Here is a 20694-nt window from a genome sequence, read left to right on the forward strand (position 1 = left end):
ATATATCCAGGGTCCATGCTCATCCGAGTATATTTCTGGGCTCTCTATTCTGTTCCAGTGTTTTTGCCCCTCCCTGCACCAAGCACAGTGTCTTAATTACTGTACCTTCATAGGAAGTTTTGTTTTGTTTTGTTTTGTTTTGTTTGTTTGTTTTGGCTGCACTGAGCGGCTTGTGGGATCTTAGTTCCCTGACCAGGGATTGAACCTAGGCCTCAGCAGTGAAATCATGGCGTCCTAAACACTAGACTGCCAGGGAATTCCCACGTACCTTTATAGGAAGTTTTGATATCAGGTAGAGCAAGATACTCTGCTCAGTTCTTCCAAAATCTCATAGATATTTCTCCCCTGTTTTTCTATCCTCTGCAACAGTTTGTGAAAGAGGGACTATCTGATCCTGGAAGATCTGGTAAATTTCTTCTGTAAAACTGCCTGAGCCTAGTGTTTTTTAAGGTAGAAAATTTTTGAATATTAACTCACTTCCACTAATGTTTACTGGTTTATGGAGGTATCTGTTTTCTTCTTGAGTCACTTTTGATAGATTTTCTAGGAAAATATTCATTTCTTTTAAGCTTTCAAGTTTACGGGCATAAAGTTGATCGTAGTTTTCTCTTATGATCACTGAAATCTCTTAATTTACCAGCAGGACTGTCGTATTCCCTTCTTTGTTCCTAAAATTATTTGTCTTTTCTTGACCACTGTTGTTATTTTCTCACTGTACTCATTCCTTTTCTCGCCCAAAGAACCAGTTTTTAAATTTTATGGATCCTCTCTCTGATTTGTTTTCTACCAAACTCCTTAATTTATTTCTGCTCTTTACAATTTCCTTCTTTCTAATTTACTTTGTTTTTCTTTTTTCTGTTTTCTTGAGTTGAACATTTAATTCATTTATTTTCAATTTGCCTTAGTTTTTAAATTAAATGTAGTTAAGATTGTAAAATTACCTTTAATTATCACTTCAGGAAGATAACACTAGATCTTTTATTTTTAAATAATTTAAGGCTGACAGAAAAGCTACAAAAATAATAAAAGAATCCTTATGTACCACAACTCAAATTCCACAAATGTTACCATATATATACACACACTTAATGGTATATATTATATATTTTTCTAAACTGCTTTGTTTGAAAGAAAGTTACGGACATAAAGTCTCTTTTTCCCTCATATTTTAGTGTGTATTTTCTAAAAACAAGGTCATTCTTTTACACAATTATGATACAATAATCAGATATCAGGAAATTCACATTAATACAGTATTATAATCTATAGATCTTATTTATATGTCACCAGTTGTCTCACTAATGTTCTTTATAGCAAAAGGATCCAATTTAGGATTATGTATTGCATTTAGTTGTCACGTTTCTTCGGTATCCTTTAATCTAGAACAGTTCTGCATTTCTTTGTCTTTCATGATCTTGACAATTTTGAATATTACAGGCCATGTATTTTGGAGAATGTCTACCAATTTGGGTTTGTTTGATTTTTCCTCATGATTAAATTCAGGTTATTTCTATAACTTTGGCAGAGATGTCATACAAATGATGTGTCCTTCTCAGTGCATCTTATCAGGAGACACATGATATCTATGTCCCATTACTGGTGATACAAATTTTGATCACTTGGTTGCGGTGGTATCTCCAGGTTTCTCCTTTGTAAAATTACTGTTTTCTTCTTTGTTATTACTAACTGTCCTATAAAGGAAATTCTTTGAAAATATGTAAATATGCCATCTTTCAACAAAATGTAACCCACTAGTTTTAGCATCTATTAACGATGATTGCCGAATGGTGATTTTCTATGATTCTGCCTACATTTATTAACATTTTCTGTGAGGAAGAGCTTTCACAAGTTCTCCATTTATTTATTTATATTGATATTTGCATGGACTCGTGGATTCATAGCAGGGCCTGGGGGGAGAGTAAGGCAGCTGGGGCACAAAATTTAAGGAGGTACTTACTCTCAGCATTGTGCAAGTGCCTTCTGAAAAGCAACATGTCTAGGGCCTTTTTTTCCTGTCTCTGCTTCTGTTCTCATCCCTTCCCATCTAGCAGTTTTACAGTCATCTCCACCCAGCCCTACAGGTCCCTATTCCAGAGCCAGGTCTTACAGACTCAGTCTGGAGTTTCCACCCAGTGGTCATATTGTGGACTTGGCAGATCTTTTCACTGAACAAATGGGCCACTTGGCTCATACCTAGGTCATGAGGCTGTATCTGTGTCCTCCTATTTCTTAAGGCCAATATCTTGCCAGGGATGTGGTCTCAGGTAACATTTTGCAGCTTCCTTTCATGAGACAAGGTAAAGTGCTCTGTCCCCCACTCCCGGTTCTTGCTTTTAAACATTGTGCTGGCCCTGATCCCCCTTTATATGCAGAGCACATTAGCTGCCTCACCAAGGACCTAACCACTTGGCCATCATTGCCTATTACTAGACCAGGAGCCCAGCAACATTCAGCCCTGCTCACACTTGTGCTTTGCTTTTCTGTATCTGATCTATGGAGAAAACTTGTCTTCTATCCAAGACAGCTGTGTCTTTTTGTTTATCTTTTCTGTATACTATCCATCAATACTACTGTCTACAGCAGAGGGTTTACCAAAGTATGTGACATCTCAAAGTATGTGTCACCTCTCTTATTCTTCATTCAGAGATATTTAACCTATGACTGTACAGACACATTATAAATGATCTATTACATTAGTTATGTTTTTCAAACTTCCTAATGAAATTTATATGCTCTCTCTTTATTTTATCTAGGTATTCAAAATCTAGCTAATAATATACTCCAGTGTTAAACACAAGCTTTAGATTTCAAATAAAGGAAGCTGGAGAATTAAATGCAAACAAGATACGACAGCTTCATAAGAAAATTTGATTACCACTGTAAGATAAAGAAAAAGAATAAAATGAAGGAATTAGTCCTACTAGATATTACAGATTGAGCTTTTTGCGTCTGTGTCAAATACATAAGAGAGAGAGGGGTTATTTTTGTCTTACGTATGCATGTGAATTTTGTTTCATTAGCAATTATGATAATGCATCTGCTCGCAGAGGAGAGGGTAATTGTCCATTTACTCAGGCTCTAACCAACTTTAAAATTAATTATGTGGCATATACCATATGTTTAATGATCAACTAATAAACTCATTTTAAGAAAGGGCTGGAGGCTGGCATTCTAGGATTTTTTACTGTGGGCTGAATATTAAAATCAAAGGCAGGTTCCATGTTTTGAATTCCTAAGTTCATTCTCTCCAGGGTCTGATTTATGTGTCAAATAACTGACATGGGTTTGTGGTGGAAACATTCAGTTCTAGCTACCTAAGACAAATGACTAATTACCCTGGACAGCAACTACATGAACAGACAACCTCCTTTTAATTAAATATCAGACTTAGTATCTATAACATTCATGCCAGTTCAGAAAACATAATGGAAATGATGAAACTGCAAGTCTTTTGGAAACATAGACTAAAAGGTTGTAAATATGAAACTCAATCTTCCATTTTAGGACTCATTTTCATATATACTCAAATCCCTTGCTTTATCTCAAAACCTTTCATTTCAATAGTTACAAAATGGAAAGGCTTTGGGAGATATGAAATCAACATGCTGAATGCTTAAAGAATGATAGATACAGACATTACAAAATTGGAGTCAATGTCTTGCAGTCCAACAAAAGCCTGACAAAAACTACACTGCACATGATAGATAACTTTCATCTTCAAATCTGTTTTGCATTTGACAACAGAATATTCTGGCTAAGGAAAGATGTTTTTTCCCCTCAACAACCTAGTCACTGTCTTACACTTAACATCATTATTTCCCCCTTCCCGAATCTCTCTTGCCACCATCTCAGGCTGGGTCCTTACCACCTCGTGCATGGATTACAACAGCCTCCAAGCTGGTCTCACTCTTTTTCATGAAAAAAATAGGGGCTCCCATTTACGGCATGATTACTATGGGTCAGGCAATGGGCAGAGCATTTCATATATTTTGTCTTGTTTACTCCTTACAGCACCCCTATGAGACACGTACATTCTATTAACAGCTTCATCTACAGCTGAGACAGTTGAGGGTCAGGAGAGAGCGAATGCCTTGCCGAAGATCACACAGCTAATCAATGACAGCGCTCAGCTTCAGACTCAGGCCTCTGGGGCCCATGCCTATTGCCCTGTGCTCGGAGGAGAGAAATCGTTGTCTTTACTCACTCTAGCTCCTGCCACTCAATTCATCCTTGCAGACCAATGCCCGAGAATCTTCCTAAAACACAACTCTGGTTATCTCCTTTCTGCATTCTCAGGAAATTTGACTAACTCTCCATTGCCAATTCAACAGAGTCCCAGAATTTCTGTAATCTGGGCCCAGTGGACCCCTACGCTATTACTGTGCATTCTCTGTAGAAACAATGTCTCTCTTTATGGTCCATGGGCCAGGCGTTTGTTGATGCCATTCACCCACATCTGGCTACATCATCTCTTGCTAGCCTTTGTTTCAACATCTACAAACTGGGGATCATGATATTGTTCTTGTGAGACTGAGTTTTTTTGTTTTTTGTTTTTTAAATAAATTTATTTTATTTTATTTATTTTTGGCTGCCTTGGGTCTTTGCTGCTGCGCGCCAGCTTTCTCTAGTTATGGCGAGCGGGGGCTACTCTTTGTTGCGGTGCATGGGCTTCTCATTGCAGTGGCTTCTCTTGTTGTGGAGCACGGGCTCTAGGCACGCAGGCTTCACTAGCTGTGGCACGTGGGCTCAGCAGTTGTGGCTCACGGGCTCTAGAGTGCAGGCTCAGTAGTTGTGGCGCATGGGCTTAGTTGCTCCACGGCACGAGGGATGTTCCTGGACCGGGGCTCGAACCCGTGTTCCCTGCATTGGCAGGCGGATTCTCAAATACTTGCACCACCAGGGAAGCCCCAAGACCGAGTTTTAATGGATGAAAGTCCCTAGTGCAAGGCCTGGCATACATATAGCAGGTTCTAAAGAAAAGGAGGCACTGTCTATTCATGTCTCATCCCTCCTTCAAAAATGCACTTCCTGGGGCTTCCCTGGTGGTGCAGTGGTTGGGAGTCCGCCTGCTGATGCAGGGGACACGGGTTCGTGCCCCGGTCCGGGAAGATCCCACATGCCACGGAGCGGCTGGGCCCGTGAGCCGTGGCCGCCGAGCCTGCGCGTCCGGAGCCTGTGCTCCGCAACGGGAGAGGCCACAACAGTGAGGGGCCCACGTACCACAAAAAAAAAAAAAAAAAAAAAAATGCACTTCCTGCCTCCTCTTCCATGGAGCCATTCATGAACAGCAGTGGTATCTCCCTCTTCCCCAGGATTACTTCTCCTTCCCCTGCTCCTTCCTCTCTCTCTTCTTTCCTCTTTCCTCCTCTTCCCCTCCCCCTTTTGCTCCTTCTGCTTTTGCATTACACATATGGAACTTATTACATTGGACTCCGCATTACAGTGATTCATGTCCAGGGTCCGTTCCCCACTTACTAGAACACACATTCATAATACGGAAGAGCCTTGCTTCACTCATCTTTATAGCCACTTTGTCGGCTGGTGTTTTGTTGTCATTTTTTTATGCGGTACGCGGGCCTCTCACAGTTGTGGCCTCTCCCGTCGCGTAGCACAGGCTCCGGACACACGGGCCCGGCGGCCATGGCTCACGGGCCCAGCCGCTCCGCGCCAGGGTCCGTTCCCCACTTACTAGAACACACATTCATAATACGGGAAGAGTCTTGCTTCACTCATCTTTATAGCCACTTTGTCGGCTGGTGTTTTGTTGTTATTTTTTTATGCGGTACGCGGGCCTCTCACAGTTGTGGCCTCTCCCGTCGCGTAGCACAGGCTCCGGACACACGGGCCCGGCGGCCATGGCTCACGGGCCCAGCCGCTCCGCGGCACGTGGGATCTTCCCAGACCGGGGCGCGAACCCGTATCCCCTGCATCGGCAGGCGGACTCTCAACCACTGCGCCACCAGGGAAGCCCTCGGCTGGTGTTTTAAAATGAGAAAGACTGGAGTTTGAGTTTCAGTTCTGTACCATACAAGGAGATGACCTTGGGGAAGTTATTGTGTGCCTCAGTTTCCCTATCTTTATGGTGGAGATGATAATAGTACTTAACTTTTAAGATTGCTGTGAGGGTTTTGTTTTTTTTAATGAAGTGTTCCATACAGAACTTGACACAGGTATTATAATGAATACATTGTAAAATTTCTGTGTTGGGCTGGTGTTCACAGTAATGTACCTGTTTTTTTGTAACTGGGTTTAGTGGTTAAGAACACAGGCTCTAGAATTAAACTACTTACATTCCTTCTCCACTTTGTTTCCTAGTGTCTGTTCTTGGAAAATTATTCCTTTGAGCTTCAGTTTCTTTATCTTAAAAATGGGTATGATGGGGGAGACGTTCAAGATGGCAGAGGAGTAACACATGGAGATCACCTTCCTCCCCATAAATACATCAAAAATACATCTACATGTGGAACAGCTCCTACAGAACACCTACTGAACGCTGGCAGAAGACCTCAGACTTCCCAAAAGGCAAGAAACTCCCCGTGTACTTGGGTAGGGCAAAAGAAAAAAGAAAAAACAGAGACAAAAGAATAGGGATGGGACCTCCCCTCTGGGAGGGAGCCGTGAAGGGGGAAAGGTTTCCACACACTAGGAAGCCCCTTCACTGGTGGAGATTGCAGATGGCAGAAGGGGGAAGCTTCGGAGCCACGGAGGAGAGCGCAGCAACAGGGGTGCGGAGGGCAAAGCGGAGAGATTCCCGCACAGAGGATCGGTGCCGACCGGCACTCACCAGCCCGAGAGGCTTGTCTGCTCACCCGCCGGGGTGGGCGGGGGCTGGGAGCTGAGCCTCGGGCTTCAGAGGTCAGATTCCAGGGAGAGGACTGGGGTTGGCGGCGTGAACACAGCCTGAAGGGGGCTACTGCGCCACGGCTAGCCGGGACGGAGTCCAGGAAAAAGTCTGGACCTGCCTAAGAGGCAAGAGACCATTGTTTCCGGGTGCGCGAGGAGAGGGGATTCAGAGCCCCACCTAAACAAGCTCCAGAGACGGGCGCGAGCCGCGGCTATCAGCGCGGACCCCAGAGACGGTCATGAGATGCTAAGGCCGCTGCTGCCGCCACCAAGAAGCCTGTGTGCGAGCACAGGTCACTCTCCACACCGCCCCTCCCGGGAGCCTGTGCAGCCCGCCACTGCCGGGGTCAGGTGATCCAGGGACAACTTCCCCGGGAGAACGCACGGCGCGCCTCAGGCTGGTGCAACGTCACGCTGGCCTCTGCCGCCAGCAAGATCCTTTTTGACCCACCTCCTAGAGAAATGGAAATAAAAACAAAAATAAACAAATGGGACCTAACGAAACTTCAAAGCTTTTGCACAGCAAGGGAAATGATAAATAAGACGAAAAGACAACCCTCAAAATGGGAGAAAATATTTGCAAACGAAGCAACGGACAAAGGATTAATCTCCAAAATTTACAAGCAGCTAATGCAGCTCAACATCGAAAAAACAAACAACCCAATCCAAGAATGGGCAGAAGACCTAAACAGACATTTCTCCAGAAAAGATAAACAGATTGCCAACAAACACATGAAAGGATGCTCAACGTCACTAATCATTAGAGAAATGCAAATCAAAACTACAATGAGGTATCACCTCACGTCAGAATGGCCATCATCAAAAAATCTAGAAACAATAAATGCTGGAGAGGGTGTGGAGAAAAGGGAACCCTCTTGCACTGTTGGTGGGAATGTAAATTGATACAGCCACTATGGAGAACAGTATGGAGGTTCCTTAAAAAACAAAAAATAGAACTACCATACGACCCACAATCCCACTCCTGGGCATATCCCCTGAGAAAACCGTAATTCAAAAAGAGTCATGTACCACAATGCTCATTGCAGCTCTATTTACAATAGCCAGGATGTGGAAGCAACCTAAGTGTCCATCGACAGATGAATGGATAAAGAAGATGTGGCACATATATACAATGGAATATTACTCAGCCATAAAAAGAAACGAAATTGAGTTATTTGTAGTGAGGAGGATGGACCAAGAGTCTGTCATACAGAGTGAAGTAAGTCAGAAAGAGAAAAACAAATACCATATGCTAGCACATATATATGGAATCTAAAAAAAAAAAAAAGTATTCTGAAGAACCTAGGGTCAGGACAGGAATAAAGATGCAGACGTAGAGAATGGACTTGAGGACACGGGGAGGCGGAAGGGTAAGCTGGGACGAAGTGAGAGTGTGGCATGGACCTATGTACACTACCAAATGTAAAATAGATAGCTAGTGGGAAGCAGCCGCTTAGCACAGGGAGATCAGCTCGGTGCTTTGTGACCACCTAGAGGGGTGGGGTAGGGAGGGAGGGAGGGAGACGCAAGAGGGAGGAGATATGGGGATATATGTATATGTATAGCTGATTCACTTTGTTATAAAGCAGAAACTAACACACCATTGTTAAGCAATTATACTCCAATAAAGATGTTAAAAAAATGGGTATGATAATAATAGTACCTAGCCCACATGATTGTTTTCAGCTTCGGCGATACTCTTAGTAAAGCATCCAGTAGAATATTCCAGCACACCTGAGGTGCTTGATTCTTTCACATAATTGATGTTCAGCAAAAATCAAATCTTCATTAATTATTCTATTTTATATTTTATCTTGGTAGCAGAGATGGTTTTATTGTATCTGCCATACTCTGCCCGCTCTCATGGTGATGGCTGGCCCTGGCACGGCAATACACTGCACTCAGTGGTCTGGGGCTAATGACACAAACCTACTTTCTTCACTAGGTCTCTTGGAGGGATATGGCTTGGTTTGCTTTCCCATTTCCTGGCTAGAAGACTAATGTCCACGATAGTGATGTGTTCCCCAGTACAATTATAGTCGCAACTCCAACAGAGAGCTGTGTCTGGGTCTAGCCTTGCTAGAATGTATGGCTTTGATAACAGAGGACTAGAGAGTCTCACTGTTCACATTCACTGTTCATAGGAAAAATCCAGCTGGAATTGCCACACCATGTGTTTCAGTGGTAGAGGGAATACCACACCAGGAAACTAATAATTTCTCCCAGGCAAAATGACCTCTTCCTTCAAAACAGGGGCGCAGTTTCTCCTCGGAAAATTATAGTTCTGTTACTAGAGTGTCTCTTCATCAAAGTTCCCATTCATACAGCCAGGCAAGGATGAGTAAAACATGCTGGTGGTGAAATATACTAGGTACAAGGTCCCATTTAATTCCATTCTACTGTTTCAGCACATTCGCCAGAGGTAAGTTTCCTAGACTGCCACAGGATTTTGCTATTTAATACTTAAAATAGCAAGCAGAGGGTACCAAGTTGCTTCCTATCATGTTGAAGCAGACTTGTATCCAAGTATAGTGTGTAAAAGTAGAAGTGTCCCTGCTTATCAAAGATATGTGAGAGGCTGACACATTGAAAATAATGCCTCTGCTTAGAAGCCTCTGTAGCTTCGGTACCAATCTGAGGGTCTCGGGGTTAGCCAGCTTCTTCTAGCTAATCAGCAACTTCCCAAGGAGGCATTCTTCATGCAAAGTGGACTCAATATTTGCAATTCTCGCAGGTAGTGTTTGGTCAAGTAAGACAATGAATGACCACAGTGGTCCTTAGTTGAGGATACAAGGATTAACAAAGCAGAAGAACTCGTTACCCTATCCTACTAAGGTATTATCATACTAAGGACAATTATCAGCAGCCTTATTAATATTTACTATTATCTATTGAATGCTTACCTTGGGACAGGCACTTTCCAACATGCATATAACACTCTGAACAATTCTAGGAGACGGGTATTATGATTTCTACTTACATTATCAGCTATGTGACCTTGACTACATTATTTTACCTCTCATTTCCTCTACCGACTCGGTAAAATGGAGCCTATGGGAACTGTCAGGTCCTCACAGGTGCAAACACACACGCAAGGGGCATACACCGATGTCGGGGGAAAAAATCCAATGATTTGTCACTATGTGTTTGTGAGCAAACTTGGTCTGTGCTTGAGAGACTCTGAACGGTGTTGGGCATTTCAAATGAGGGCTGACATTGCCAACGGCACCCAAATGGCTAAAGTGGAGCTTTGGTGTAGAGGAAAGATCGCTGAACACTGAGGCCTGGATGTGGGCTCCAGTTCAACTACTTAGTCTCTGGGAGACTTTTTTTCCCAGGACTTTACTTTTTTAGGTTTTTTCCCTTTCTAAAAAATTTTACTATAGTTGATTTACAATTGTATTAGTTTCAGGTGTACATCTTCAGATTCTTCTCCATTATAGGTTATTACAAGAATATAGTTCCCTGTGCTATACAGTAAATCCTTGTTGTTTATCTATTTTGTTTATAGTGATGTGTATCTGTTAATCCCATACTCCTAATTTATCCCTCCCCCTCCCCTTTCCCCTTTGATAACCATAAGTTCCTTTTCTATGTCTGTGAGTCTGCTTCTGTTTTGTAAATAAGTTGATTTGCATTATTTTTTTAAATTTTTATTGGAGTATAGTTGATTTACAACGTTGTATTAGTTTCAGTTGTACAGTGTATTATGTTTTTAGATTCTGCACATAAACAATATCATATGATATTTGTCTTTCTCTGCCTGACTTACTTCATTTAGTATGATAATCTCTAGTTGCATCCATGTTGCTGCAAATGGCATTATTTTGTTCTTTTTTATGGCTGTGTAGTATTCCATTTTGTGTATATATATTTCACATCTTTATCCATTCATCTGTTGATGGACATTTAAGTTGTGTCCATGTCTTGGCTATTGTAAATAGCGCTGCTATGAACACTGGTGTGCATGTATCTTTTCAAATTAGTTTTCTCAGGATATATGCCCAGGGGTGGGATTGCTGGATCATATGGTAGCTCTATCTTTAGTTTTTTAAGGAACCTCCATACTGTTCTCCATAGTGGCTGCACCAATTTACATTCCCACCAACAGTGTAGGAGGGTTCCCTTTTCTCCACACCCTCTCTAGCATTTATTAATTGTAAACTTTTTGATGATGGCCATTCTGACCAGTGTGAAGTGATACTCTGGGAGACTTTAAACAAGGCAACAAGGCACTTAACCTCTCTGAGATTTCTCTGGAGACAGACTAAGTGGGTTTGAATCTCAGTTCTGCCACTTGCTAAATTTGTGACTTTAAATAAATTATTTCAAATTTTTGAGTCTTAATGTCCTTATCCATGAAAGATAGTACCTAGTTCATAGATTTCATAAGATCTAACATAGATCCTTAGATAAGGAAGAAGACTTGGCACTTAGAAATTATCTAAATCTATTTTGTATTCAATGACCATATAAAAAAGATGCCTCTAGAAATGGTTAGAATCAATTATGAAGTATATTAAAGTCAATTATAGCTGAGTGATAGATACTATCAATAATGTTATATTTGACAATGTGTGTCAAGGACCTTAAACATATGCATAGATTTAAAACAGTCATTCTACTAGGAATTTATAACAAGAAAATAATCAGTCAAAATAGAGTCAAATTGATTCATGGTAGAACTATGTATAATTGGTTTTGTAATAGCAAAAACTGAAAGCAGAAAAATGTCCAGTAATCAAAGATCGGTTAAATGAATTATGGTAGAGTTGTGTGGTAAGTAACCATGAAAATGCTTTCAACAAAATTTAGTGACTTGAAAATATGCTCACAATAGAGGTTAATGTTAAAAGCAGAGTAGAAAGCCATGAATACAGCCTGCTCATTAAAATATTTTATCTATCTACCCATTCAGGGTAAAGACTTGGAGAAAATGTACCAGATATAATAGGTATCTCTAGGTTAAGGTATTATGGATAGTTTTTATTCTTATTGTTGCTTTCTTCATTATATTTTATCTTCTTTAAATCTGCCATAATAGTTAAGTATAGAGGCAGGATTTGGTGGCAGTAAAGTGTGAAGTTTCCAGTGTCAGAAGACCCAGGTTCTAATTCGAGCGTTACCACTTCCCAGCTCTGTGAACCTGAACAAGACACTGGATTTCTTCGGACCTCACTCTCCTTCTAAGTTAAATGGAAATAATAACATTTACCACAGAAAGTTGTTGGGAAGATTAGTCAATGCATGCAAAACACTGAGCCCAGTCCTGAGCTCTTAGCATGTACTCAAAAGCATAAGTCATTGTTATGTACTCCTTTTAAAATCAGAAAGAAAATGTTACTTTACAAATAGCTCTCTGGGGCTTCCCTGGTGGCGCAGTGGTTGAGAGTCCGCCTGCCGATCCGCAACGGGAGAGGCCACGACAGTGAGAGGCCCGCGTACCACAAAAAAAAAAAAAAGCTCTGGACTTCAATCAATACCTACTGTCGGTCATAGGCCCCAGGTATTTTGTTTGCCTAGCAGCTTGTTGGATAGCAAAAGATGAGCAGAACACAGAAACTACTTAAATAAAGGCCCCATTTAAAACACAACACAGAAAACTTGCCCTTTTGAAAGGAATTATACTCCAAAGTATAATTATACTCCTTTTGAAAGGAATTATACTCCAAAGGCCCTATGAGAAAGACACAAAGAGGGTGAGCACAGAGCTAGCAAAATCAGACCCCGGCTTCCTGGGATATTTATCGAGGGTTTGTCCTTTATACCCACACTGAATGTTTTCACCACATCCTGCATTTTGATATTCTGTGGGAAGGTGATGGTGCCAGGTGTCCATCAGTAATCCTTCCCAGACGACATGTCAGGCTGTACCACATACATCCATGAGCTTCCTTACACAAACTCAGGGTACCAAAGGACACTGGGCAAGGAGCTGCATGCACTGAACTGTAAGTAGTTCATCAATCACTCTCCAGAAACCAGGGAAGGGAAAATGATTCCCTCCTTCTCCAGGAAGTAATCAGCCCTAGGTAAGATGACACAAAGTCCTTTAGAGATGCCATCCTCACAACCCAGTGTCAGGTCAGGAAGCAGGAGATGGATTGAGTTCAGACACAGAAAGAAACGTAGACAGTTCACCAAAGCACTGCACATAGAGAAAACAGCGCCCAACACAGATGATGGTCAGACACTGAGTCAAATGACTGAAGATACCAAACCAGAGCAGATGTAAGGTGGGGAATCAGAGTCTGAGGATTCAATTTCAGTTTGGCAATGGCTCAATGCACAAGAAGGCTGAACACAGGTAATAAGATGCCAAGAGATTTGCATGGGAGGGAGGTGCACCTCTCCTTGTTTGGTTATTCAGGTACAATCTGGGTACTCTCGACAACTTCAAGAAAGCTCCCTGGGAAGAACACTCCCAAACCCAAATAACTGCCCTGGGAAATGATGCAAAAACACTAGCGCAAAACTGTAAATGCTCACCAGATTCACTAGAGTCTGGGGGTTCTCCCAGACTCCATGCTCTCTTCTTCCTGAGCACACAGCTAGGTGACCTTGCCCAGTCGCCCTTGCAGCTGGATATGGTCATGTGACTGAGTACAGGCCAATAGAATGTGAGAGGAAGTGACTCTAAAACCTACTATATGCAACAGCTCCCCTCTCCCTGCCCCAGTTCCTGTGGATCTGCATTAGACTGTAAGAAAGAAACAAACTTTTACTGTTTCCAGCTGCTGAGTCTTTGGGGTAGTTTATTACAGCACTCAATCTACCCTGACTATGTAGTTAGTGAATCATGTTGTTCCCTTCCTCACTATATGAGCATCACAAGCATACTCCAAAGTTGTATCTCTTAATTATACTGTCAACTTTCTTTTTAAAATATTTTTTTCTTCTTGATATAGTAGTAATGCATGCTTACTGTAAGAAATATGGGAAACACTGAACAACACAAAGAAGACAACAAAGGGGAATTCCCCGGTGGTGCAATGGTTAGGACTCCACGCTTTCACTGCTGAGGGCACGGGTTCAATCCCTGGGACATTCAGAAGCATCATCCATTCAGGGATAATCAAGGTTGATATTTTGGTTCATGTCTTGTCGATATATTTCCTAGGAGTCTTTATATTTGTGTATATTTCAAAACTGGAACCAGGGTGCTCATCATGTAGACTCAATACACATGCTTCCCCATCACAATTTTTATAGCCGCAGCAGAGATTCTTCAATGAAAATAACAGTAACTTTCCTATATATAACAAATAACCAGTTAGAAAACAGAATCAAAGAAAATAACCCATTTAAAGTAGCAACAGAAATGATTCTTACTAAAACAATTCTCTCAAGAATATTTATAAATTTCAACAATCCAGATAACATACAAATAGGATTCTATTTTGAAGCAGCCCAACTTATTCTCAAAGTTCAAGTGGAAACACAACTCGTAAGAAACCCAAGGACAATTCTGGAAAAAAAAGAGTTGTGTGAGGATGCTAGCAATAATACCTATTAAGATATCATGAAACGTGTGTAATTAACGCAGTTTGATGCCATTAAATGAATGGACAAAATCAATGGAACAGAACACAGAATCTAGAAACTGCCCAAAATATATCTCTTAAAAATCTGTTTTATTATTAAGGAGGCATTTAAAATCAACAGGGGAAATGAATTATTCAATAAATAGTATTGGGCCAACTGGCTAAGCATTTGAAAAAGAATTAGGTTGGACACCTGCCCCATTTCTTATACTAAAATAAATACCATGTGGGTAAAAATGTTAAATGTTTTCTTAAAAAATGATACCATTAAAGTAACAAATGTAAACAGGGAAAATTTATTACATTCTCAGAAATGTTTTGTAAGTATGACACATACACCAAGAACCAATAAACAAGAGACAAAGACATTAAAATTTAAAACATTCCATGTATCAAAATAGCATGGATACTATGAATAAAATCAAAAGGTAAGTGGCAGACAAAATACTTTCAACATATCTGGGAAAGAATCTAAAACTTTAAAGAGGTTTTATATACCAGTAAAATAAATTTAATAATCCATAAGAAAATGGGTAAGGAACGTGTATATAGAAAAAGAAACAACTCAAATATATGAAAAGATGATCAATTCCCTCATAGCAACAGAGATACAAAATTAAACTAAAACAAATTATCATCTTCCAACTAGAATGGAAAAGGATAAGCTATACTGTATTCCAGGATGTGAAGAAACACCCTCATTCATTGTTAGTGGTAATTAAACTGGGACACCCTCTTTGAAGGACAATTTGGCAATATTTATCAACGTGGTAAATGTACATACACTTTGATCCAGTGATTCCAGTAATAGCCATTTATCTTATGATTCTACGTGCACGTGCGCAATGATGTGTGCATGAAGATAATGCCTTCAAAATTATTTGTAATAGCAAAAGACCGTAAACAACTTTGGGACTGTTTACATAAATTATAGGATATCCATATGTTTGAATACCACACAGCCATTAAAAGTAATGAAGAAGGGCTTCCCTGGTGGCGCAGTGGTTGCGCGTCCGCCTGCCGACGCAGGGGAACCGGGTTCGCGCCCCGGTCTGGGAAGGTCCCACATGCCGCGGAGCGGCTGGGCCCGTGAGCCATGGCCGCTGAGCCTGCGCGTCCGGAGCCCGTGCTCCGCAACGGGAGAGGCCGCAGCAGTGCGAGGCCCGCATACCACAAAAAATAAAAAAATAAAAAATAAATAAATAAATAAATAAAAATAAAAATAATGAAGAAGATCTATTCATACTGAAATGGAAAGATTGCCAAGATACATTGTTAAATAATAAAAACAAGGTTCAAACAGTGTGTAGAATATGCTATCATGGTTGTGAAAAAAAGCAGGGAGATAAAAATATACAGATATGCCTGTACATGAACAGAGTATCTCTCTTGAAAGACACACAACGTAAGTGCAGTGGTTACTTCTAAGAAGGGTAAGTGGGGAATTAAGGGTGGTGGGAAAGAAGAATTTATTCTTCAGTGTAAAGCTTCAATAGCTTTTGCCTTTTCCCACATGTGCATGTATTATTAAAATTATAAAGTAAGAAAAAAGGTCAAATTTTGGAATCCTCTGTCATGTACATTCTTTGGGAAGTTAGTATTTCTGTGTAAGCACAGAATGCTTGGATTTTTCGGGGTGGGGAAAAATCAGACACAAAATTGTTCCAGCTTAATTTCCCCAATGTACCCAAATTCTAATGTAGAAAAATCACACATTCCTAATGTGAAAAACAGTTGCGCTACATTTCAGCCATGACTACTGTAAAAGTGAAACAGATACCTGTCCAACTGTCCACAGAAAGGCAAGATCCATAATTAGTGGAAAGGGAAGGGTCATGAACAGATAGATGCTGGGCTAGATAGTCTGCACGCACCTTCTCATTTAATCTTGCTGGCAAGGTTGTGACGTAGGAGTTATCGCCACTGTACAGATGAAGAAACTAACTCCTAGAGAGGAATGAAATTGCCCAGGGTGACAAGGCTAGTGACTCCGAGGAAGCAAAGAGGTAACATTCTGTGTCATTTCTGAGAGGTCCACTGATTAAAAAGAACAGGAGGTTTTGCCTTTCCTACCAGCTCAGGAGGTATCTAATACAGCAGTGTACAGCCCTCGTGCTACCCAAAGGCATTCTTTTTTTCTGTCTTTTTTTTTTTTTGTGGTGCGCGGGCCTCTCACTGTTGTGGCCACTCCCGTTGCGGAGCCCAGGCTCCGGACGCGCAGGCTCAGCGGCCATGGCTCACGGGCCCAGCCTCTCCGCGGCACGTGGGATCTTCCCGGACCGGGGCGCGAACCCGTGTCCCCTGCCTCGGCAGGCGGACTCTCAACCACTGCGCCACCAGGGAAGCCCCAAAGGCATTCTTATGCTTACCATTCCCCCTCATCGTGAAGGACGTGAAGTATTTCTCATCCATAAAATGAGAAGTATCTATTTAGCAGGGTGGTTACAATGATTCAAAATAAATTATGTGCAGTGCCTGGTACATCATAGATGCTCAACACATGATCCACTGAAACTGACAGCCGCACGGGCAACAGGGGAATCCTGATTCCAGGTTATGGAAATATCTGGAAGCAGGATAGTAAAGGTCTTAAAAATGTGAGCTCTGTCTGACTTATCTCATTTAGCACTATGCCCTCAAGGTCCATCCCTGCTGTCCCAAATAGCAGGATTTCGTTCTTTCTCATGGCTGAGTAATATCCAAAGATAGAATATCTGTATCTGTACCTATATCTATATATAGATATAGATATATAGCCCCCCCACACACACACACACCCCACATCTTCTTTATCCATTCATCTGCTCAGGGACACTTAGGCTGTTTCCATATCTTGGCTATTGCGAATAATTCTGCAATAAACTCGGCAGTGTTATATGGTATCATTTATATGTGGAGTCTAAAAAAGCCAAAATCATAGAAACAGAGGGTAGAATAGTAGTTACCAGGGGCTGGGGGGTAGGGGAGTTGAGGAGATGTTGGTCAAAGGGTACAAACTTGCAGTGAGAAGATGACTAAGTTCTGGAGATCTAATGCACAGCATTGTGACGGTAGTCGACAATACTACAATATATACTTCAAAGTTGCTAAGAGACTAGATCAAAATTGTTCTCACCACAAAAATGAAATGATGATAATGTGATCTGATAGAGGTGTTAGCTAATTCTATGGTGGTAATCATATTGCAATACATAAATGTATCAAATCAACACGTACACCATAAACTTACACAATGTTACATGTCAATTATATCTCAATTAAAAAAATAATAATGTGAGCTCTGGAGTGAGAAAGACCTCTGTCTGTATTTTGATCCCACAACTTCCTAGCTGTATGACCCTGAACAAGTCATTTAACCGCTCTTAGCCTTCATTTCCTCTCCTTAGAAAGGGAATGAGCGTTCACAGGCGCCATCTCACAGGTTTGTAAGGATTCAGTGAGATGCTGCGCATGACTGACTTAGCACAGTGTCTGGTGCCTAATAAGTGATCGATAAATGTTATGTCCTATTTTTTTATTAATTAATTAATTAATTAATTTTGGCTGCACCGGGTCTTAGTTGCAGCATACGGGATCTTTATTGTGGCACACCGGATCTTTAGTTGTGGCATGCGTGCAGGATCTAATTCGCCCACCAGGGCTGGAACCCAGGCCCCCTGCTTTAGGGGGCGAGGAGTCTTACCCACTGGACCACCAGGGAAGTCCCCTATTTCTTACTCATATGCTTTTCTGTGCTTAGACGGAGACCCCTATGTTTTATACCAGAACTCACTGATCCTGGCTTTGAACATCCAAGTACAGAGACACTCATAACAAAGGAAAAGGAGAAACATATCAAAAATTGCCACCTCTGCTGTCAAAAATACTACTTAGTCATCCTCAAATTCCACCCTCTCCGTGATCCTCTTCTCCGATCCCACCCGAGGGAGATCTAATTGCTCCTTATTCAGGAGTCCCACGGTACTCTGGTTAGACTTCTGAGTCAGCATATGTGAGGACCCGTGTGGCTTAGTGAGGCTGACCATATAATTTATTGTTCAAATCAAGACACTTATGAGAGTGAAAAGGGTGCCATTAATCATTTCACTGGAACCACAGGAATAAACCAGGACTGTCCCAACAAAACCAAGACAGAAGTAGCTCTATGCTTAATGAAATGAGAAGGAGCTTTGGTTCAGATGAAGCCCTTGTGCATAGTAGGTATTTAGCCAATGATAACTATAATTTTGTGTACATGTAAATCATGAGCCTCTTGGGGTGGAGAGGCTAGGTTTTAATTACTTTTCCACATCCCCAGAACCTCACTTACAGGAGGCCCGGAAACCATGAGGGGCTTGTTGAACTGGCCAGCAAGTGACACCTGTCACCACCTCCAGGGCAGGCATCCCACTGCATGCAGGACAGAGAAGAGCATAATGACGCCTGCCCCCAGGAACCACAGTCCCAGGAGATCAATCACGGTTTGAGGTTGCCAAGATATGACTCACACAGGTACCAAGTGGAGAAGAGACAGAGCAACATCAGCTTCCATGGTGGGCGTCAGCCCCTCCTGGTCAGCAGGTCCTGGCCCACAGGGAGATGGTCTGCACCCCCCACTCTCCTGCTGCAAGCGAATGACCCGTTCCACCCCACCAGGAACAGATAGAGCAGTGGCGTTGACCAGGCACCATATGACACACGTGCTAACCAGAGCAAAGGAGCACGCGTTAAGTCTGAAACGGGGAAAGATCCCCACACAAGGTGTGAGGACTCTATCTGTGGTAAGGGAGTGTTCCAGGCCCAAGGCCCATTCTTATGTGGCCAAACTCGGGGGGGGGAGTGTCCAAAAGACTGCATGCACACCTGAGACTGCTTTTCCCAATGATGCTTAATGAATACGTATTGGCTGAGTGAACTGGAGTCAATATCACATTCTCTTGTCTGAAGCCTACATCCCTAACTAGGGCTGCCAGGGCTGTCTGAGAGGGAGAAGCAAGTGTCAGCAAGTAGGTGCCGGGAATGGGAACGTCAGGTGGCCCTAAGGGCCTCATGGTCATCTATCGATTGATATTTCAGTTTAATATCCAAACATTCATCAAGCGCTAACTACATGCCAGGCACCAGACACATGGTGACTGAGATTCAGTTCTCGTCCTCACAGAGCTCATGCACGTGGACGGTACAGGCAAGGTAACTGGTGATCATGGCAGCGCTCTGATACCCTCTCCACTGACTCTTCAGGACAAGCCTCAACTGAGCCCCTAAGGATGGGATCTGCCTTCACTAGGCTTCCTTCCTCCAGCCAGAAAATCCAGAGTCATAGATAATCCAGATGCCCTCAAGTCCAGCAGAGGACAGAGAAAGCCCACTCACAGAAGCACGGGCTGACCATCCTTTCATCTCCGAAGGCTCTCCTGCCCAGGCTGGGAGTCAGAGGCTTGGAAATATTTCTGCAAGTTGGAGTGGGTATAGGAAGAACTCAGGGATCACCCTGTATGGCTCCCTGAGAAATCAGTAGGCTCTGAGGCAATTCTCATAGAAAATCCATACCTTCAATAATGGTTCCTGAAATGTACTTGCCTGAGCCCTGGGCCGCAGAAGAGCCAGCCTGCATGTCCCTTGCACCCCTCTTGTTATCTTAGTCTCTAACTATCTTCATCTCATCCTGTCACATCTTTTAGTTAATGTTGTTGTATCCATATTGGGAAGAAAAAAACAAGGCAATCTTCTGGAGTGACACACAGACGAATTAGAATCCGACTCTTCCATCCATTGGCAATGTGGCATCATTGGATCCCCCCTGGACCTCCATTTCCTCATCTGTTAAATAAGGGCTAATGATGCTTGCTTTGATGGGCATCTATGGGCACTGCATGAGGAAATGTATTTAAAATGGTTTGGGAAATGTAAAAATGGAGTAGGTAGCCTAGTACCTGACATACAGAAAGCGTTCCAAAAATGTAGAGTTGTGATGAAATGTGAGTTAGGGAACTCTCCAGAGATGGGTAACTGGGCTGTTGAACAGTCATACAAGAGCCCAGATGAATCCTCTCCTCAAAGGCAGCCAGTGGCTTTCTCTCAACACCCCCCAGCATGCTATTCATTATCCCTTCTAACTTTGTTGAACCCATGGTTGAGGCTGGCTAATCTGTAACAACTGTCTCTAATGGTAATCTACAGTTTGTCTAATCCAATGTTTTAATATTAAGTATATAATGGACTGAAATAGAATTTCTCAAATTTATTCAGAGTAAACACAGCTTTGCAAATTAGCCACTTTGCCCCTTCCAGATGGTGGTTAGAAATGTTGGCCAAATGCAAGCATTTA

The sequence above is a fragment of the Physeter macrocephalus genome, chromosome 21 (assembly GCF_002837175.3).
Source record: "Physeter macrocephalus isolate SW-GA chromosome 21, ASM283717v5, whole genome shotgun sequence".
NCBI classification, from domain to species: Eukaryota; Metazoa; Chordata; class Mammalia; order Artiodactyla; family Physeteridae; genus Physeter; species Physeter macrocephalus.